Here is an 18798-nt window from a genome sequence, read left to right as displayed (position 1 = left end):
CAAGTCCTCACAGAAAGATGACGTGGCTCCTTGTTCCATGTTGCTGGTGTTCATCCTGACTTCTGTCACTTGGCACTTGGGCTTGTGAGGCTTTGGGAAAGGACCCTCTCTGTACATGCCCATAGCCACCAAAACTGACTTTGCTGAGCCTTTGATGGCCTCTGACATTTGCTTAAATATGTCTGAGTTTTATGCCAAAATATCCTAGTTCCAGTGCATTCAGGTTGAGGAGAGAAATTGAATAAATGTTGTTTCCTGCTTCCTGAGGCTCTACTGCATTTTATAAAACCCTTCAGAGACAATTTCCAATCCAGAAGGGAGCTCACAACATGTTTCACCATTATTAAGCTAAAGCAGTTGCCAAGTCTATTCAGAGCCTTACAGCTCCATGTGTGCTGAAATGCCTTTCTAGACAGAGGTTCAAAATGCTGTGCCAATGCTGCAGTTTCAACTCCCACTTTGTATCTGCTCTTTCTCTACAGGACCCAATGTATAATTTAGACACGTCCAATCTAATTTTGAACGTGTTAACTCAGGTGTCTACAGCAGTCTAGTTAAGGGAGCAAGGAGTTAATAAGGAATGTGCTGTCAAAAAATCAAGGTGGATTAAGCAGCAATGAGCTCCATGGTGCTGCAGGTTTATGACTGTCCCTAGTCCAAAAGACAAAAGTTTGGTTCTTTTCACACGGTACAGTATTTTGGGGGCTGTCATATCTTTACATTGTGAGGAACTATGCTTCTTGAATACCACTGAGATAAGTATTCCCTGTTTACACCTGCCTCTTAAGAGATTCTCTAGCCCACTACTCATAGTTGTACACAAGGTAAGAAAGAGGTTCGTGCTCTGTAGTCAGTGTTGTGGGAGGATGGACTATGTTCAAGTACTTTGATTCCAGACTAAATGCCAAGTCTGATTTAGCCTGGCACGTCTTGTGTTAGTGTTTCCAGGGACACATGAACCAGTTCCTTTCAGAAATGTTTTTTAATGAATGAAGTTCTGAATATCCAAGTGACACTTCATTATTCACATCTACTTTATTTCAGTAGATGTTGTTTCAGTCAGTATCTCCCTAGCTTTTAAGTGAATAACATCATTATACCTTCACTTCTTCAGAGGCTCTCAGGATCAAAAGATGTCAACTACACTGTGATTTTCATTAAAAAGGAAAGACAACAGGGAGAGGGCCGGCTCACAAACTGAAAGGATCTTTTAAAACTCTTTGTCTCTTCAGATCATAATAATGGAACAGTAGTTCTCATTGGGTAATAGATGCAGGGTAAGAAGTAGAACAGGGCTGAAATCAAGCAATTTGGTTGTTTTCTTCTTTTGTGCACAGGGAAGGTGCTTTCCAGATCATTACAAATGCTTTGTTGCCCCTGCATTTACTACGTTGTAGGAAACCTGATGGGAAGAATGACCTTGGAATAGGTTTACAGTTCCAGCTGCTGCAAATTTAAGGGAAGGATTGTTGGCTTATAAAGCTATGAGTGAAAAAGAAGCAAAAGTTAATCAATTGCAGGACCAGAAATATGAACAACTTTTTTAGTATTAATGTTTCGTCTCTGCATGACTATGTCAGGGCCCTGAGGGCACCCCCATTTCTGACTATCCTTGCCCAGCCCTCTGTGGCTTCCCCCACACTGCGTACAGCAGGATCCCATGTCAGCCCCCGGGGGCTGTTGGTCTCTGCCCCAGTGATGCTGCAGCAGAGGCACTCTCCAGCTGCCACAGCCAGCTCAGCTGGGAGTGCCCCAGCCTAGGACCACCATAGGCCTATGTCCCCATGCCCACAGAGTTACCCAGTGCCTGAGGCTGAGACTCTCCTGGCTTTCCTGGTGCCTACCCAGCTGCTCTGTTTTGCCATCTCTCATGAAAAGACCCCAGCCTTTGCAGGGCCCTGACAGTCAGGTTGCTTTTGCTGGAATTCAGCCAGCACCTTTCTGAGGGCTTTTTTCCTGGTGCTTTGTCAGATACGAATACATCTGAGCTGACTAAAAATATTCTTATCTATTATTCAATAATCTCTTCATCTTTCACCTTGCTGCTGGGTTGCTTTGTAAAACTTTAACAATAACCTTATTTGATTGAAATGGAGATAAGGAGTCAGCTCCTAAGTGCAGATTTTTGCTGGAGAATGATTGGTGAAACCCATATGTATTTGGCCTGTCTGCTTGTTTCTGGACCTACTGATCCTACCATAGGTAGTGCCCTAAGAAGTGGGTGCTTGTTTATTTCCACAGACATTTCAAATATATAACATAGGACAAACATGTTCTTTAACCTTTATTTAAAAATGTCTACTACAAAAGCATTGAGCTCAACCCTAATACCCAGGAATAGCAAATGAGCTATTCACCAATATGAAGCAATGCTCTAAGCAGAGTATTTTCATCACCGTATTTTTTTTATTTGAATGATTCTTTTTCATCAGAATATTTGGTGAACGTATTTGACAATGTTGCCTAAAGAGTTTATGACAGCAACATGTTTGGGGCTGGAAGAGGGGGAGGAAGGGAGGGTTGCTAATGTGAGCAGATATTGCAGACACAACAACCCCCTTTCCCTCTTGTCCTATGTTGCCTACTATGACACAGTTCTGGTTTTGGAAATATGTGGTTTCTATTTTTGCTCCTGAAAAAAAAAGGAATACATTTTTTAACAACAGTGTGATAAGGAACTGTCATTGCCCAGCCAACACATGTGCATGCAGTATGCACAGGTGATGTGAGGATGTCTGTTTCATGAAGACTTGTTCAGCAGTGATAAGGGAATCATATCTCTAACCCAGGCCATGGTAGTATGTGTGCTCTGAAGCACTTGTCCTACCAACCTCAGAAAACTACAGGTACTACAAAGTATCTGAGGGGTTGGCCCAGTACAGGTTGGTGGATATCTGTCACCTCCTGCTGCTTTTGCCACCAATGTGATAGGTGTGATAGCAGTGGCTTTTCCATACTTACTGAAGAATCTCTTTCACTTGAGATATCCCTCCCAGTTTCCATTGTAAGCAGTACTGAAAAATAAACTCTCTATTTTCTCAGGACTTCCTGGAATCATGGTCCCAAGGGAAGGGAGGATTAAAAGCATTTTTTAAAAAAGACTTTTTAATTATAAATGAATTTAAAATATCTTATTAAAGCTCTTTGGCCTTAACTAGACTAAGAAAATATACTGATCTAGCACATAATTTGCATAAACCACAGTCATGTTTAATACTGTCAGAACATGTCACAAATTTCTGTCCTTGTTCATTCCAAGGAAAAAATGATGTTTAACATTGGGATGGTTAGAAAACAATTTTACCTCATATATTTTAACACTACTTTTTCCCTGTATAGTGTTGAGCATAGTTATTCTAATTTTGTCTTCAGTAACGTGTTTCTAATTTTGTTGTTGTGGCTGTTGTTCCCTAAGGGTATTTGGAAATGAGATTCAGCATTTAAAAAAATGCTTAGCTGTAACAGACTTCTAATACTGAAATAAAGGAAAAGAATATTTCTAACCATAAATCCTGAATACTTTATTATTAATACATGAAAAATTGCTACGGTTTGTTTGGTACCGAGTTTTCCATTCCTGGTGCATGTAACTACTTATTTCTCCTGAGCATATTCTGTGCACAACTGGAAATCTCCATTTAGAAGGGCCATTTGACATGTTTTCCACCAAAGTGTATGTCAGATGTGCGAGAAACCACAGGAAACCTTTTAAAACAAGAGGACTGTGTGGGCAGTGCAGTGTTATGGCTTTATGACCAAGAGGCTGGTTTAGAAATTTTCTTTGGGAGAGAAATAAGTGCGATTTTTCTTTCACTTACCTGGAAAAGTTGGCTTACTCCAGATCTGGAAGGAGGCATGTATGGCTAGGCAGGATTCAGGAAATTTCCAACAATGGCTGTTCTTCACCTGTATGCAAAGGTGATCCATATCTTGCTAAATGTGCCTTCTCAGGAGATGGATTTTTCTCCTGGCTGAGCTCTTCTTCATGCTTCCTTGTCGACAGCAGCTTGTCTGCTCTCCCCTATGTCTCCACAGCATTTTTATTAGAACCATTGAGGACATCTGGAGGTAAAAGGAAAGTCCCAGACCAAGAACTTTAGAGTGGCCAGTGCTCAGCAAATGATGGCCATAGAATCAGCAAAGGTGTCAGTGTGGCCTAAATGTGCAGATTTCTTGATTTACATACCTGTAGATTACTCAAGTAGGATAATGTGTTTTAAAAAGGATTATCTTGCTGGGTCTTGTTTTCCAAATATCAGTCCAGAACAAGTTTTTATAGCTGATATACAATAGCCTGATAGAAATATTTATGGTAGAAATTCTGCCAGCTCTTTAATGCCAGCAACACCCTGGCCACTTAGTCACTGGAGGACTTTGTTTTCAAAATGACTCTTTCTTTTGCAAATGATGATATGTTTAGGGAATATTGCTTGGTGCTGCTGAGCGCAGAGGCTCTGTACTGGTTGGTGGCTAGCCAAGCCCAGAGGTCCTGGGTGCCAGTGTCCCCATGCAGCTCTGCCAGGAACAATAAGAGTGGGCACTCATGCAGCACTTTTCAGGTGGGTTTACAGAGGGTGTGGGACCTGCTTCTCACCAGCTGCACTCAGTGCGGGCTGCAGAGCCCCAGTGGCAGCTCTTCTGTGGCTTGAAGCAGGAATGATCCTGGTGGTACTTGGGACACATGCTGCCTGTCACTCCACAGGTTGCTTGGAGAAAAAGCAGCATATGACCTAAGGCAGGACATGCAGCACACCCCAGCTCAGGTACTCATGCTTGCCATGGCTGGCTACCACATCATGCCTGCTTGGAGACAGGAGACTTCTCTATCAGACTCGATAGGCAACAATATCTTTATTAAGATATTTTTAATGGAAACACACCCATGAAGCATAAAGCTTCCTAAATTCTATTGACTACTCTGTGTGTGACTGTGGGGGATTTTCTACGTCCTTTTGATCTTGATTTATTTTCCTAGACTTGGAGCACTACTGGTAAAGAATACCAAATATGTAAAATTACATTGTGTGTCTGAGTAGCATTTAGTGTCCTCATGGAAAAAATGTTGACATGGCAAGCTCGTGACAGGGCACTCTGCATTTCTGGAACTGCTGGACAGCCTTTCTGTGGACATGCCTTTAGGAGATGTTCAGAAACAATGGTCTCACATGTTGGTATGGACAGAAGCTATCTAGAATTTGGATGAAAAGGCAAATGTATTTGCTGAGCAATTCTTGGTAACACAACAGCTTGCACAGTAATACATTTGTTATCATTGGCCTGATTTAGCAGCAGGTTATGTTCAGCACATAATGAGTAAAAACCCATGAAAAATAATATTATGATCTAAGACCACTGAGCTTTAGCTAACATGATACATTGCCTGCTTTCAGTTAGGCTCAATTTAATGAAAATTAGTGCCAGTTGTGTTTCATTAGTACACCAAAAAGAGAGCTGTGTTTTTGTTTTCCAGAAAGTTGCTGAATCACACCACTGTGCAGAATATATTCCTCAAATGGCCTTTCTCTAATGATGGGGGGAAAAAAAGCACAAAAGGAAGCAGCAGCAAACCTGTATTAAAAGTCAAACAATGAACCATATTACGAGGAAAAGTAATGGTATCCTTTTATTTTATTGTATTTCTCATGCTGCATTGCCTTGGAATTGAAGGGCATAGTGTGTTCCTTTTCTCTTTTACTGCTGCAGGCTTGTGCTTAACTATTTATATTGCAGTGCTAAGACCTGCTCTTGTTCCCCAGGAGAAACACACTAAAGTATTATTAGACCTAAGTGCATGGGAGGAAAAGCTCTTAGTGCAATTTTTTATGTATAAATATTGCATACTTCATACCCATCCTTAGGTTTTTACCAAAATATAAGTTATATGATACACTTTGATAGCCAGTCTTTCTACAGGAAGAACTCACATGGTAAATAATGCATGTGTGCTTGTCATGTATTGTGTTCTGGTTTTTATTTCTAATTGTTATTTTAAATTTAAGAATTAATGTACTGCTTGGTCAAGCCCTGAACAGGTGTTTTTAGCTGCCAGTCCTTTGGTCTCTGAGTCTGAAACGCGGTTGGTTTAATAACACCCAGTTTCTGTTAAACTTTCTTTTTTTGTCACAGCTCCCTATCTAAAAGAAAAAGATCTTATCCTCTGTTTATTTTTGGACTATAATAAACACAGTAAGGTAGAGGCTTTTGGTACAGATTTGTGTCATTCTCAGCATACACAGGATTGGCCTTCTGGGCTTTACTGCCATACAAATAATTACCAGCTTTCTGAACCTTCGGTATAGGTATACATGGCTTAAAGACTTAAATGTTATTGTGTGTGCTCATGTGAATTCAAATACATGTAATGTTCAGTTTAGTCACAAAGCCTCTACTGGCAATAACTAACTATGACATTTCTGTATATTCTGTCTTCTGGATTGCCTCTGCCTAATGCTGCTTCTCTTGATATGGTTAGCCTTTTTTTTTCAGTTTTTCTTTTTGTTTAACAGGAAATGCCAGGCTTTTCTAACTGCATCTTTTCTTTTCTTCTATTACTGCTCTATTACTTTGGCTCTAGGTGTTGGAAGATGAAATTCTGCTCAACTTCCAGACAAGCAAATTTCCATCCTGCAATGTGCAGAGAAGCTGCTGAGATGCTGGGACAGAGAGACCGGGGAAACACTAAGAAATTCCTGACTCCCTGTAGGGCACAAAGTGTGAACACAAAGATGAGGGAGAAGGAAGACATAGGTGAGAACCTGGAACCTGCAACTCTCTTGCCCATGCCCTGAGAGGCAGCTCTGGTGCTGCTCCCCCTGTTTGCAGGGCAACTGCTCTGCTGGCCCTTGCGTAGGGCTCTGCTTCTTAAGACATTTTCCTCCTCTCTCTTTCCTTTCTCTCAGGTTCCTCACTTAAGATTTTAAACGCCTCTTGCTGAGGAAAAGAAGGTGGCCTGCTCCCTCTATAGGCTTCCCTGGTTATGGCTTTCACGAACCAGCCATCCAGGGAATCAGAGCTGAATGCTTTTGAAGACTGTCAAAAACGCTGAAGTGAGATGTATTTTGCATTTCTTTTACATTTAGAGATGTTATTTGTGTGTGTACATGTGTGTGAATATGCATCTGTGCGTGTGTGCATATGCCCACACACATTCTCTAACACCTATGTACATAGCTACTTTTCCTGCAAAAGTCACATATGGAGCTTTTTTATGTTTAATTTTAGTCTTTTTTAAGAACAAGTGTGTGATCCTTTTGTGTGAACTTGCTGTTTGTCAATGGTTTATGACAACAACCTCCTGACTGCATCTTGCCCTTATTAATGGAAGAAGACACCATCTGAGCCAGCGGTTCCTTGAACTCAGGCATTCTTCCTCCCCAGTGCCTTCTATCCCAACTGCTTTTCTCTCCTCTCTGTCCCAGGACTTTGCCTCCTCAGTTGCACCAGCACTGCAATTTCAGGCATCATTCTGGTAAGAAAAGCAACCTAGTCTGTATTAAGGACAACTCTGTAAACAAAAAGCCTATTTGTAATTTGGATCAGCTCAGTGACCTGATTTACAGCACAAACCCAAAAAGAGTTGCAGAGAATTGTGAGTGTGAAGAAGCAGCCGGAGGCAAGGCAGGGATGGGAGACAGACATTCCCAAGCTGTCCTTGCAGCTGAAGTCCCCCTTTTGATAACTATAGCTGCCAGTGTACCTTTGGTCTGGCACAGATATCAAAGGGAATTCCCCTGCACTGCCTGAAGTAGCACTTTAGGGAAAAACTGACACATTGGTGGGTTATATATTAACCATTATAGAGAGTGGCAGTGTGACAAGGCAGTGAGTTACTGATAAAAAAAAATAGCAACATTTCCATTATGCAGAGCATGGGTAATAGCTCCTAGGAAAAAATGACCTAGCTCTTTCCACTAAATTATACTGTTTTCAATTCTTCCATACTTTCTGAAATGTGAAATATTGTTCAGATGTTTTCAATGCTAAATAAATGCCTCTGGCTGTTTTTTTGTGGGTTGCTGAGGGGAGAAGGCAGGAAATGTTTTAGCTAAAATTAATGCAGTTACTTCCAAGGAAGTGTCAGAAGAGCAGCGTACAAGATTTCAGGACTTACAGAAAAAAATAATCGTAGCAGTCATTCAACACTATGCTCAGTTTTTCTTCCCAAGGTCTGACCTTGCTCTGTGTTCAGCATTATCAGAGATCTGCTGCAATGAAGTTTAGGTTCTTATGTCTCCTAGGACACAAATTAATTGCTTTAACTTAAGTTTAAAAGCAGAACCTTGCCAGAGATGACAAATGGGAGTATTATATATCACCAGTTAAATGACTAATGTTTAATTTGTCTTTGAAGTTTCTGGTGAAAGCTGAAGCGTAATGGTGAAAGAAAAAATAATTTAAGTTACATAACACCTCACATATGGAATTGATAATGCTCTGTTTTTATATGGAATACATTGCTCTTCAGTGGTTATACACACACACACACACACACACACACACACACACACACACACATATATATATATATATATATATAATAAAATGAAGATTATTCATTTTATTATATATATATATGTCAAATGGAATTGTGCTGTAGATTTATTCAAGAGATTCAGGAGATTTAAACTTTTTGACTGAACATGAGATTTTTTTTTATAGAATATCCTTCTTTTGGTCAATGTATTCCACTACTTAATGAAAAGAACTCTGTTCATGTTTCAAGTCACTTATTTGGTTATCAAGAGACAGTTTTTGGCCTAACCAACCCCCCCCCCCCCTTTTTTTTTTTTTTCCCCAAAGCACTTCTTATATCAGGAGCAAAAGATTTCTTTAAAGTTGTATGTTTGGAATTGAATTGCGTGGAATTTATGTAGTCAAGGCTTTAAGCACCCTTACATAATGAATAATATAACCAAAATCCCTGAGGTCTTTTTATTAGGAACTCAGCTAGACAGGCACTAAAAGACACCCTTTTTCTATTCCCAGTACTATGGGAAGTATACTCTGCACTTGACAAAGTGAAATAAAAAGGGATTCAGATAACAAAAGTCTATTCCCAGTACTATGGGAAGTATACTCTTGCACTTGACAAAGTGAAATAAAAAGGGATTCAGATAACAAAAGGATGGTAATAAATACTAATGCATACAGGAGAGTTGAGGGTAGGCCATGTTCAGGGCAGGATATTGCTCAAGTGTGTTTGGGAAGGGAAGTACTGACAGGGATTTCCTCCCAACCCCTTAGATCTGCTAACCTCTTCATGTGAGTTAGGGTTGCCCTGGCATGTGGCGGCTGCATCTCCTTTCATCCCACCCTGACCTCTTGAAGAAAACAGAGGCATGAGTAAGGGAGATGAATGATTTTTCTTAAATAGCTGGTGCTGGCTGCCAAGGAGGCAACCTGTGACAGGAGAAGAGCGGTGAAAGGCAAAAAAGGGTAGTCAGGATTAGGTCAAAAGAAAGGCTAAGCAAAACCAGAGAGAGAAACATTTAGGCAAAGACTTAGCCCAGGGATGAGTGAAGCAGAGTTTCAATGGGATTGATAAAATCCAGGATACATGTGTACTTAGGAATAGTGTAATTGTTGTTTGGATGCAAGGGCACTGTATGTATACTGGCACTGTAGATACTGATCACTTCTAAGCTGGTGCCAGAGGTCTGTCACATACACCAACTTGGAATCGCTGCCAGTTTTCTGAGTACAGTGTGTCCAGATGATTATTACAAGTCTGCAGTAAGAAGCACACAAGTTATGCTTCTATTTAATATTCAGACCCCAAGAAAAGGGCAAAGAAATGTAGGTCTTTTATATAACAATTTTGATCAGTCTTATCAGAAAAAAAAAAAAAGCAAAAAAAAAAAAAAAAAAAAAAAAAGCTTTGTACTTGCCCATAAATTAAACACCTGTTGTGGTTAAAATACAACAATGTCAATTTCTGCTTGTTGGAAATGTTTTGCATACAGTCTTTTGCAACATCATTTCTCCTCACGGGAAGAAGACCGTGAGACAGCCCAACATTACCTTTCAGATGTCGTCACACTACTGTATTGCACCACCAGGGTGTTGCAAAGAATGCCTTACAACGTGGATCTACCCAAACTTAACAAGGCTTGGGAGTGATATATTTGTTGCAGTATGCATGACCTCATCTTCAAAGGAAGACTAACATTATCAAACTTAAGATGATGGAAAGGGAGGAGTTGGTTAAAATTCATTTCAGCAACAATAAGATTGAATTAAAAAAAAAATTCATTATTGTCATTGCCCTCTTTGCCAGTTCTGCATGTAAGTGTTCATTTTACTTCAGCAGATGCAATCTCAAAAAAAATCAGGATGAACTAATTTCTCATGTGTGTGCCAAAGCAACGTCAGAAAGTGGTAGTTAGTATGTCTGTTTGGGCTGCTCAGTGGGGCCATGAAGATCATGCTTTGGGCTGGGGGCTGGCACCTGTGACTGCAGAGCAGAGGAGGGAGCTGCCAGTAGCTGCCAGCAGCTCTGGTGTCAGACTCATGCAAAGCATGACTAAAACAATGCCACTTCTGAATACAAAATTCCTCAATTTCTTTCTTGCTCTAGTGAGAAGAGCTCTGCAGATGGGGAGACAGGGACAAAAGCAGCCAGTATTTCCTCTCTTTCTACATGCTAGTCAGCCCTGTTCATGGGGCACTGGCTCATCTCTCTGGCTTCTGAACTGAGAAAAGAAGATGCTCCTCTTCCAAGTAACTAATGAATCATCCCTTTTAGTACATAGCATGCATGACTGCATTGTTAAAAGCAGTCTTAATCACTCACTGAGAAAAATGTTACTGATCATTTCTCCCTTTCAGTTGTTAAGTGGAAGCCTTGGGAGTTGTGACTCACAGCCCTTGTGCTGTGGCAAGCCCAGAAAGACTTTAGTAGATTTTTAGATAACTGTAGGAACCCTCTGCATCTTATTCCTCACATCTTCCTAGTATACATATAATTTGGAAAAATGGTAGATTTCTTAGTTTTGTATTATTCTAGAAATCACTGTTTTGCAGATGGATTTGGCCTGAACTATACACCAAAATTCAGTGAAGAGAAGGATTTGTGGTAGGCAACTGTCTTGTAGCAGGGGATAGGGCAAAACAGCTTCTGGGCTGGAGGAAGCCCACCCCCCCCATTTTGCCTTTAGCTCTGTAGTGGTGTTGGACATGCTGTGCATACAGCACTTCACCCTGGTTTATGAGCATAGGACTATGTCAACAGAACAGTAAGGAAAAAAAAGTATAAGAGTAAATTGTAAGGTTCTTGAGAGCTTTCTGGTAAGAGAATGAATGGGTATGAGGTAAGAAATAAATTGTCTTGTTTACTTGGAATTGACAAAGGCAGAGAAAAGTGAATAGGTAAGATGTTTTCAATGTGATGTGGGAAAAAATGTATCTGTAGCTATTTTAAATGTAGACAGATATACTGATTCCCCTACTTGTGGATTAACTGCATAAAAAATACTAGGGTGAAGGATTATTATTAATGCCAAATGATAAAGTTTTCAACTGGTTCAGGTTGCCATAGTTAGGACAGTCTATACCCTCTTAAATCAGTCTTTCTATGTTTGTATGTCTATTATATGAGTATAATATAGCTGTAATCTATTATTACATACAACTTATTTAATTGAATCTTTCCCTTGTTCATTTCTCCACAAAAGCAAAAGAAACTACAGGGCCTCCATGGAGGGTGAGGAGAAATAAGACATGTAGGGACAGTTCTAGTAGTGAGTGATTGAAGCATGTTTGTTGTTATAATTTTTTTTCTGTTATTTCCCCTAAATAACCTTTCTCATTCATTCTGAACAAAGAGCTTTCCCATGTGCCCCTTCTTGACACTACATGACATATTGGTGGTCAGCAGGTCCTCTATTCTCCCACCACAGCCTTCCTTAGCTTCTGGAAAATGAAACCAAACTCTGCTGTGAGCAGACACTTAGGAGGCAGGGGTAAGAGGGTAAAAAGGCACCCAACTAGTGATTAATTGCATGATGATACTAAAACCCATGCATTACAAAACTTCATCATGTTTAACTCTAGCTGGGAACAAAGGTGATGTAAAATAATGTATGATAATAGTTTTCTTTCAGCACCTTTGCCTAGCACCAGATAAGTAGCATTTTGTTTCTTGGGCTTTCATTGTTGGGAAAAGTATTGCCATTGGCTGTAGGTCTTAAAAATACCCTTTGATATACGGAAAGGAAATGGGATTTATTTTGAGAAAGAATCTTGCCCTGCTGGTGTATTGCTTGATGAATGTGGTCACTTGATGGAAGCATGCTGTCATGGGGGAACAGCCCTTGGGATCTGTTCCTGTGTCAGCTCAGCTCTCAGAGAATGACAGAAATAATTGTGGAGGAAGCAGATGTTCTCAGTGGTATGATAAAGCAAGAACAGACAAGAAGACAGTTGAGAAGAAGGGCATGCTAAAGACCATAGCAAAACTGCATTTGGAATCTTCAAAGAAGGATTCAGTGAGATTCAGTGAGAGCAGAGATTTAGAGTGAGCCTTGCCCTGGTGAAAAGCCGAGAAGCTCCAGAAGCCTCCCCAGCCGTCACAGGCTGTTGAGGGTTCACATTTTGTGGGATGACCCTACAGATGCAGAGGAGTGTAACTTGTAGAGCTCAAATACCAGTTATTCTCTGAATGGGATCTAAAGGATCCTAAAAATTCACGGAGAAGCAAAATTCTAGATTTACATAGTTTTGTCTGGGGAGGAAATAGCCTGGACCTTGACAGCTGAAAATGGACAAACCTGCTATAATAATCTGTAACAGTTTTTGCAATGCAAAGATAGTTATAGTAGCCAGTACTTGTTCTTTGTGAGCAGCAGACATCAGGATACCAGTATCTTTAATAAGAAACTGCAATTTGAACTTCTGACTGCGACAAGAGTTTGAAGTCTCTTTAATACTCTTAAAATATATTTCAGTTTAATAACCTCATTCAGCATCAATTTTTGCTTGGATCTGAGAGCACCTTTTATTATCTGCTATTTCTTACATTTATAAGAATAGTACTTAAACATCAAAAGAACCTTTAAAAAAACAAGCTGTTTGGATCACTTCAGTAAATTGCTGTCGATTTCTCTCGGGGTTCTGATGGGTCAGGGTGACCTGAGAGATCATAAAGTCTTTTCTTCTCCAGCCTGACGCCAAAGAAGGAGCCTGGAATGCTTCCGATTGTGTTTTTAATGTTGTTTATTTTTTCTTAGCTATAACATTCTCTCTCTGACCTGCTGAGGTCTGTCCAGAAAGGACGCCATGGCAGTCTGCCCTCGAGCCTTGCGGGGCTCCCACCTTATATACTCAAAACTATGTGTCTACATTTACAATTTCTTTACCAATTCCTGACATCCATGTTAGACTCTGAATTGCCACCCTGAACCAATAGAAAAGGGTCACCATCACACCAAGACATGGAGGATAAGAAGAAAGGAAAGAAAGCTAGGACGCACACAAATTCCTCCATCTTGTACCCCCTTGAACCCCATTCTAAAAAATCCCAAAATTCTACTTTTCCATCTTGTGTTAGTTCAAATATCACACTACTAAAACCCTTGTGACTTGTAATTCCTCATCCAGAGTTGGCAATTTTCCATGGGCTAAAATTGAAGCCACAGCTGTTTTTGACTTCATGCCAGGGTCTCAAGACAACCAGGGCAGCCAGAGGGATGTCCTGGACTCCGACAAATTGCTTATTGCTACTAATTTCCCACCACTTCATAAAATCCCTTTCTGTTTTATGGTTCTTTCTTGTGAAACTCCATATCTGGTATCCCAATATTTAAAGATTGTGACCCTCAAATAATTTTTTTTTTCCTTCATTTTCCCATGTATTTCTAAGTCTCAGGTCTCCTTGTGAAACTTCAGAGCCAGGACAGTGCATTGTGCATCCATTGCAGTAGGAGGATTCCTACTGGTTCCCACACTCAACTATGTGTATGGTTATGGTCTCATACACCTCTCTGACAGGAACATCCACATGCTATTCACCTTTCCATGTCAACAGAGCCTCAAGGTGTGTTTCTCCCTCACAGGAACACCAGTCCTTAATAGGAATCAAATGTTAGGATGACCAAAAAAACCCTGCTCAGTCATGAAACATGTGTAATGGGTTTTCTCTTCCCGTAGTGTAGATTGGACTATTGATTTCAAAACCATACTGGGGTCAGGCTTTTTTTTTTTCTCTCTGTGTGCAAGAGAGCCAAGACTCCAACATTCAATATTGGGAGATTTCTTTGAATGTCTTGAAACACTGAATGCCTCCTCATTTCTTTTTCTGCCTTGAGCCATGCAGCAAAGCGGATGTCCTGGACAAAATATTGTGACCATAATATTGCTGGGCAACCAAGAAATGATGTAGAAGTAGATGATCCTCACCTCCTTCCTAAAGACAAATGACATTTTTACCCTTATAGGTTTGCAACTATACTTCCAGAATCTAGGAATACATTACATAAGGTAAAAAATTTAAGATTTTCATAAAAGTCATTGCCTACCAAAAAAGGCTTTTATTATTCCCTATGGGAAGTCTCTGTATTTGATCAGAAATATCTAATATGAATAAAATGCCCTAACTTCAAAGAGCACACTTGATTTTCCATTTCTTGATCATTCAAATCACCTGGCAAACTCATAAAGAGATTTTAGTGCACTAAGCACATATTCTAGCCAGGTAGTTAAACCACCACTGAGACATTTTTTAGGTTGGATGATTTAATTTGGTTTTGCAATCTTAAATCTTAAAAAAATCTTTATATTATGCTTTTCTTGCTTCTTTGGTTTTAAATTTTTTGAGGCAGAGATGGTTCATGCTAAAACCTTCTACAATATATATCCAGTTTTGGGCAAGCCATTTCAGTGCCAAGCTGGAAGTTAGGAGTGAAGATTTATTTTTGGAGCAGATACATCACTGGCATTGCTCTTACCATTACAGCTAACACTCATCTAAGAAAAGAGAGGTATAGAGGCCAGGCTGGGGTTACATGGCTTGGCAAACAGGGCTTCAGAGTACTTAACTGTAGATCAGAAAAGCTACCAGCACAAACAGCACAATTCTCAGTGTTTTGCAAGTTCATTCTACCTAACAAAAGGTATTAACATTGTTTTCAAGCAGTTAATGTCTTCTGGCCAGCTTTATAATTTTTAGCCTGCAAACAACTTGCAGTCAACAGAAAGTATAAAGCTGCTTTAACACTATAACCCACACTCAGCTTAGATGATACAGAAATTCAGTGGTGCATGTGTATTTGTTCCAGATTAAATCTGTATTGTTAACTGACCCAGTAATGCATCTAGCTGGCATTAATGGAAGGGAGTCTCAGCTGTTGAAGGGTTGATCCTTGATAACTGTGTAACCATGTGGCATTTCATCATGCCACAGGAAATGCATTTGTTACTTTTACCTTCACTGATACCCAGTGCCTCTTTGCCCTAGGCTTTGGTACATGCATTTTATTTTCCATTAATATTAGTCTGTTTGGGATTTTTTTTGCTTCAGTATTTTATGAAATTGCAAATTGTACCTGCTCTATACCAGAAGAAGAAAAGTGAAAGTTCCTTCTCTTTATTTTTTTCAGTGTGAACATTTTAGCTCACACACACACACACACACACACAAAAAAAAAAAAAAAAAAGGAAAAAATAGCTTAAGTGAGAAAGATTTTTCATCCTCCTTTGTTTATAACCAAGATCCTTCCTCGTGTCTAAGTCATTACTAAAATTGCTACATGGACAGGTTTGGCTAGTACAGCAAGAAAATCAAGGGCTGGCCAGCCAGCATTTTGCAGTGTGCATTTAGTTCTACACCTTAAAAATTTCATTTTGGTTCGTAGATGCAGTAGACATTAAAATACAAATCTGAATGGCTTTGAGAGGTTAACTTTATAATAACAGATACCATTAAGCATCATGTGATTAGTGTAATGCTATGGGTCCATTTGTTTACTGTTTTAAGAAAGCCTCTTAACATCCTTGTATAGTTAAAATTCAGCCTCTTTATTTAGCAGCCTGTATTCTGACAATTTAAAAATGTTTAACTGAATTGCTGATGCAACACATGTACACAGTGACGCTCAATAAAGCCAACATTTATTGCATCTACTTACACACAAGGCCATGAACAAATAGTGCATTAATGTTCTGAGAGAGAGGACAGTGTTTGAAGCAGTGCTGTATGGGCCTTCCTATTTTAAAAAAAAACAACCAACCAAACAAAATAGCCCAAGAAAAAGCTTGTTGTTGCACTTGGTTAGATTTGTGTTTGGAAAAAAACCAACCCACGTCAGACCTTCAGCATTTTTTGCAGTTATGCAGAAGGATGACCAAAATTATACCCTTAACTATTATCATTAAATCTTCATATACTGAGAATTCATCTAACATTTCTGCTGTAACTAGAGCAATACTAAAGTTAAGTTTAATAAACATTAATACTGACATGCAAATGCTCACTATTTCCCCAGCTTTTTCATATGGCATTTAAACCATTTCACTTAAAAATCTTTGAAATAGTGTCAAATGTGCCTAGATTGATGGAGATTAGTAAGTTTCTTTCTAAGAGGAAGAATATGTTATTCAAAATATTTTAATTTTACTCTGCAGTGAAATTCCACAAAGGCCCTTTCTTGTTCTTTTTGACCCATCTTCTGTGCCATTTACTGGAAAGTACCCAGGCAAATTGCCAACAATTCTTTACATCTCTGAAATAATGGGATCAGAATGGCCATGGTACCACCACAGCTTTTTATGGTGGAATTTAGAAATGTTTCTTTTGTGGCAGGCTTTCAACTTTATGCAGAATAATTTCTTAGCTGAGGCATTTGGCAAAGAGTGCTCTGCATGACTCAGCAGCAGATCTTCTCCATCTCAGATTTTGGTTATATTAATATGAGGTTTATTTTTTACATAAACTTATACATATTTATGACTTAAGTTCCCTTGCATCCTGCTGGGTTTCTCTAGTTCCAGCACCTGCCTCTCCAGCTACTCCAGCAAAGCTACATAGCGTATGCTACACAGGGATTCAGTACTAAGGTGGACAGAAGAGGAATCAGTGACTGGAGCAATTTTTTCATTGATAAAAGAGATAATTCTGTTATTCTGTCCATAATTAGGGTTTCTTAGGGAGAGTTGTGCAAATTTTACAATGTTTAGATTCTGTGATACTAGAATGAAGTCATGACTTGGAGCTCTTGGATTTGTTATTAATGCTAGCCATGCAACCTTTATTAGTACACACACTCATTACTCATGCAAGCAATTGCACTGACTTGAAAGAGGCTCTCTGTCGCACAGGAACCAGCCTTGAGTCACCAGCTCTTTGTTAGAGACTTCACCACAGAGTCAGCCAGGTTCTAAAGCAGCTGAGCAAACACACTCTCTAATACATGCAGATGGAAGCACTGGTGCTCTGGCCAACCCCTTCAGTACTATGAGTGAAGAATTGGAGAGCTGTTATTTTTCCCTGTAGTGAGAAGGGAATGGGTCAGGAACCATTGGTGATTAGTTCAAGCATAGTCTAAAACTACCCTATGTGCTGCTAAATAGCCCTGCCTTCAGCTGAAAATATATTTTTGCCCAAATCTGCACTTCATAAATCTTCCAAATTTTGTCATACACCTTTCATAGAGTCATTGAGGTTTGTAAGGACCTGCAAGTTCATTAAGTCCAACCTTTGACCAAATATTGCCATGTAAACTAAATCATATCCTTTAAACAACTGTGTTCAACCGAGTTTCATAGAGCTCAGCTTGAAAGGAGAGGGCTCCAGAAAAAGATGTGGGTAAATTTGAAAGCTACTTACTGAAAGTGTATGGAACAGCACACAGTGACAGTCGAAAGTGTACAGCTGAAGAGCTAGGAAAAAGAAAAACCAGAGACTGATACCTTTTATAAATAGGATATTTAGAAATAACATGTTGAGAAAAATGGGACAGTGCAGCGCATCGTGAGCCAAAGGAGCTTGTGACCATGTGATTTTGAGGTCAGGAATTTTACATGACTGAAAATAGTCATCTGTATGAACACTAAAAACATGTAAGACAATAAATAGCCCAGAAACTTGTAGGATGTTAAATATCTGCGAGCATATGTACTATGCATATACCACATGTGTTCCTTGCCATTTTCTATCAAATGGCAGTGGCTCCTTGTAGCCCTCAGTTGGGGTAGAAGATTATGTGAACACCAGTTTTTGTGATCCATGGTCGAGACATCATTGCTTTTTATTTGACTATATATATATATATCCATTAAAAATTAAGAACAACTCCCCAGAGTCCCAACAAAACCCTGCAGTTATCTATAGAAAGATCTGAGAAGTGCTGGTGTACACTGGGCCATCCTGAAAACTGCTTGTACAAAAGACTGATTTCAGTTCTGTACTAAAATAAAAAAAAATGCTGGCTTTGACAGATATGCAAGAGTTTGTTGTAGTTCAGACTCTCAACCTTCAGCTTGTGTTTAAAGGATAAGGTACCTGTTCCAAGCTGATTTTGGAAAAATCTTTGCTGTGATTCTGTTCTGAGACTTTCTACTAACAATTGACTCTTTAGAAAGGCACCTTCTAACCCTCTTGTCACCAAACCCTTAACAGAGTTGAGCTTGGATGGAATGAAAGTTTACAACTTCCATGCCTGAGACACAGCCTATTTACCAACAGCTGGAAATTCTATTGAATTTTAGGAGAGCACATGATATGAATTCACAGATATTACCATACACACAATAATTAAAACCAAGGACTTCCACTAGAAGTGGGACAGATTTAATTTTTTTCCTCTA

At 39.5% G+C, this 18798-nt stretch overlaps 1 long non-coding RNA gene across 3 annotated transcripts in view; it reads left to right on the top strand.

Annotated features, from left to right (window-relative positions):
- LOC115492399 (uncharacterized) overlaps window positions 1-17887 on the top strand; it is a 126586-nt gene extending 108699 nt beyond the window's left edge. For all 3 annotated transcript variants that reach the window (XR_012053485.1, XR_012053486.1, XR_012053484.1), the window contains 3 exons: window positions 5471-5615; window positions 6575-6747; window positions 6900-17887. This is a non-coding gene — a long non-coding RNA (uncharacterized lncRNA). The remainder of the gene's footprint in view (window positions 1-5470; window positions 5616-6574; window positions 6748-6899) is intronic.
- Window positions 17888-18798: the final 911 nt, after the last annotated feature.

Source organism: Taeniopygia guttata, chromosome 1A (assembly GCF_048771995.1).
Source record: "Taeniopygia guttata chromosome 1A, bTaeGut7.mat, whole genome shotgun sequence".
NCBI classification, from domain to species: Eukaryota; Metazoa; Chordata; class Aves; order Passeriformes; family Estrildidae; genus Taeniopygia; species Taeniopygia guttata.
Note: the sequence above shows the minus strand (reverse complement) of the source record. Positions and strands in the feature narration are given on the sequence as shown.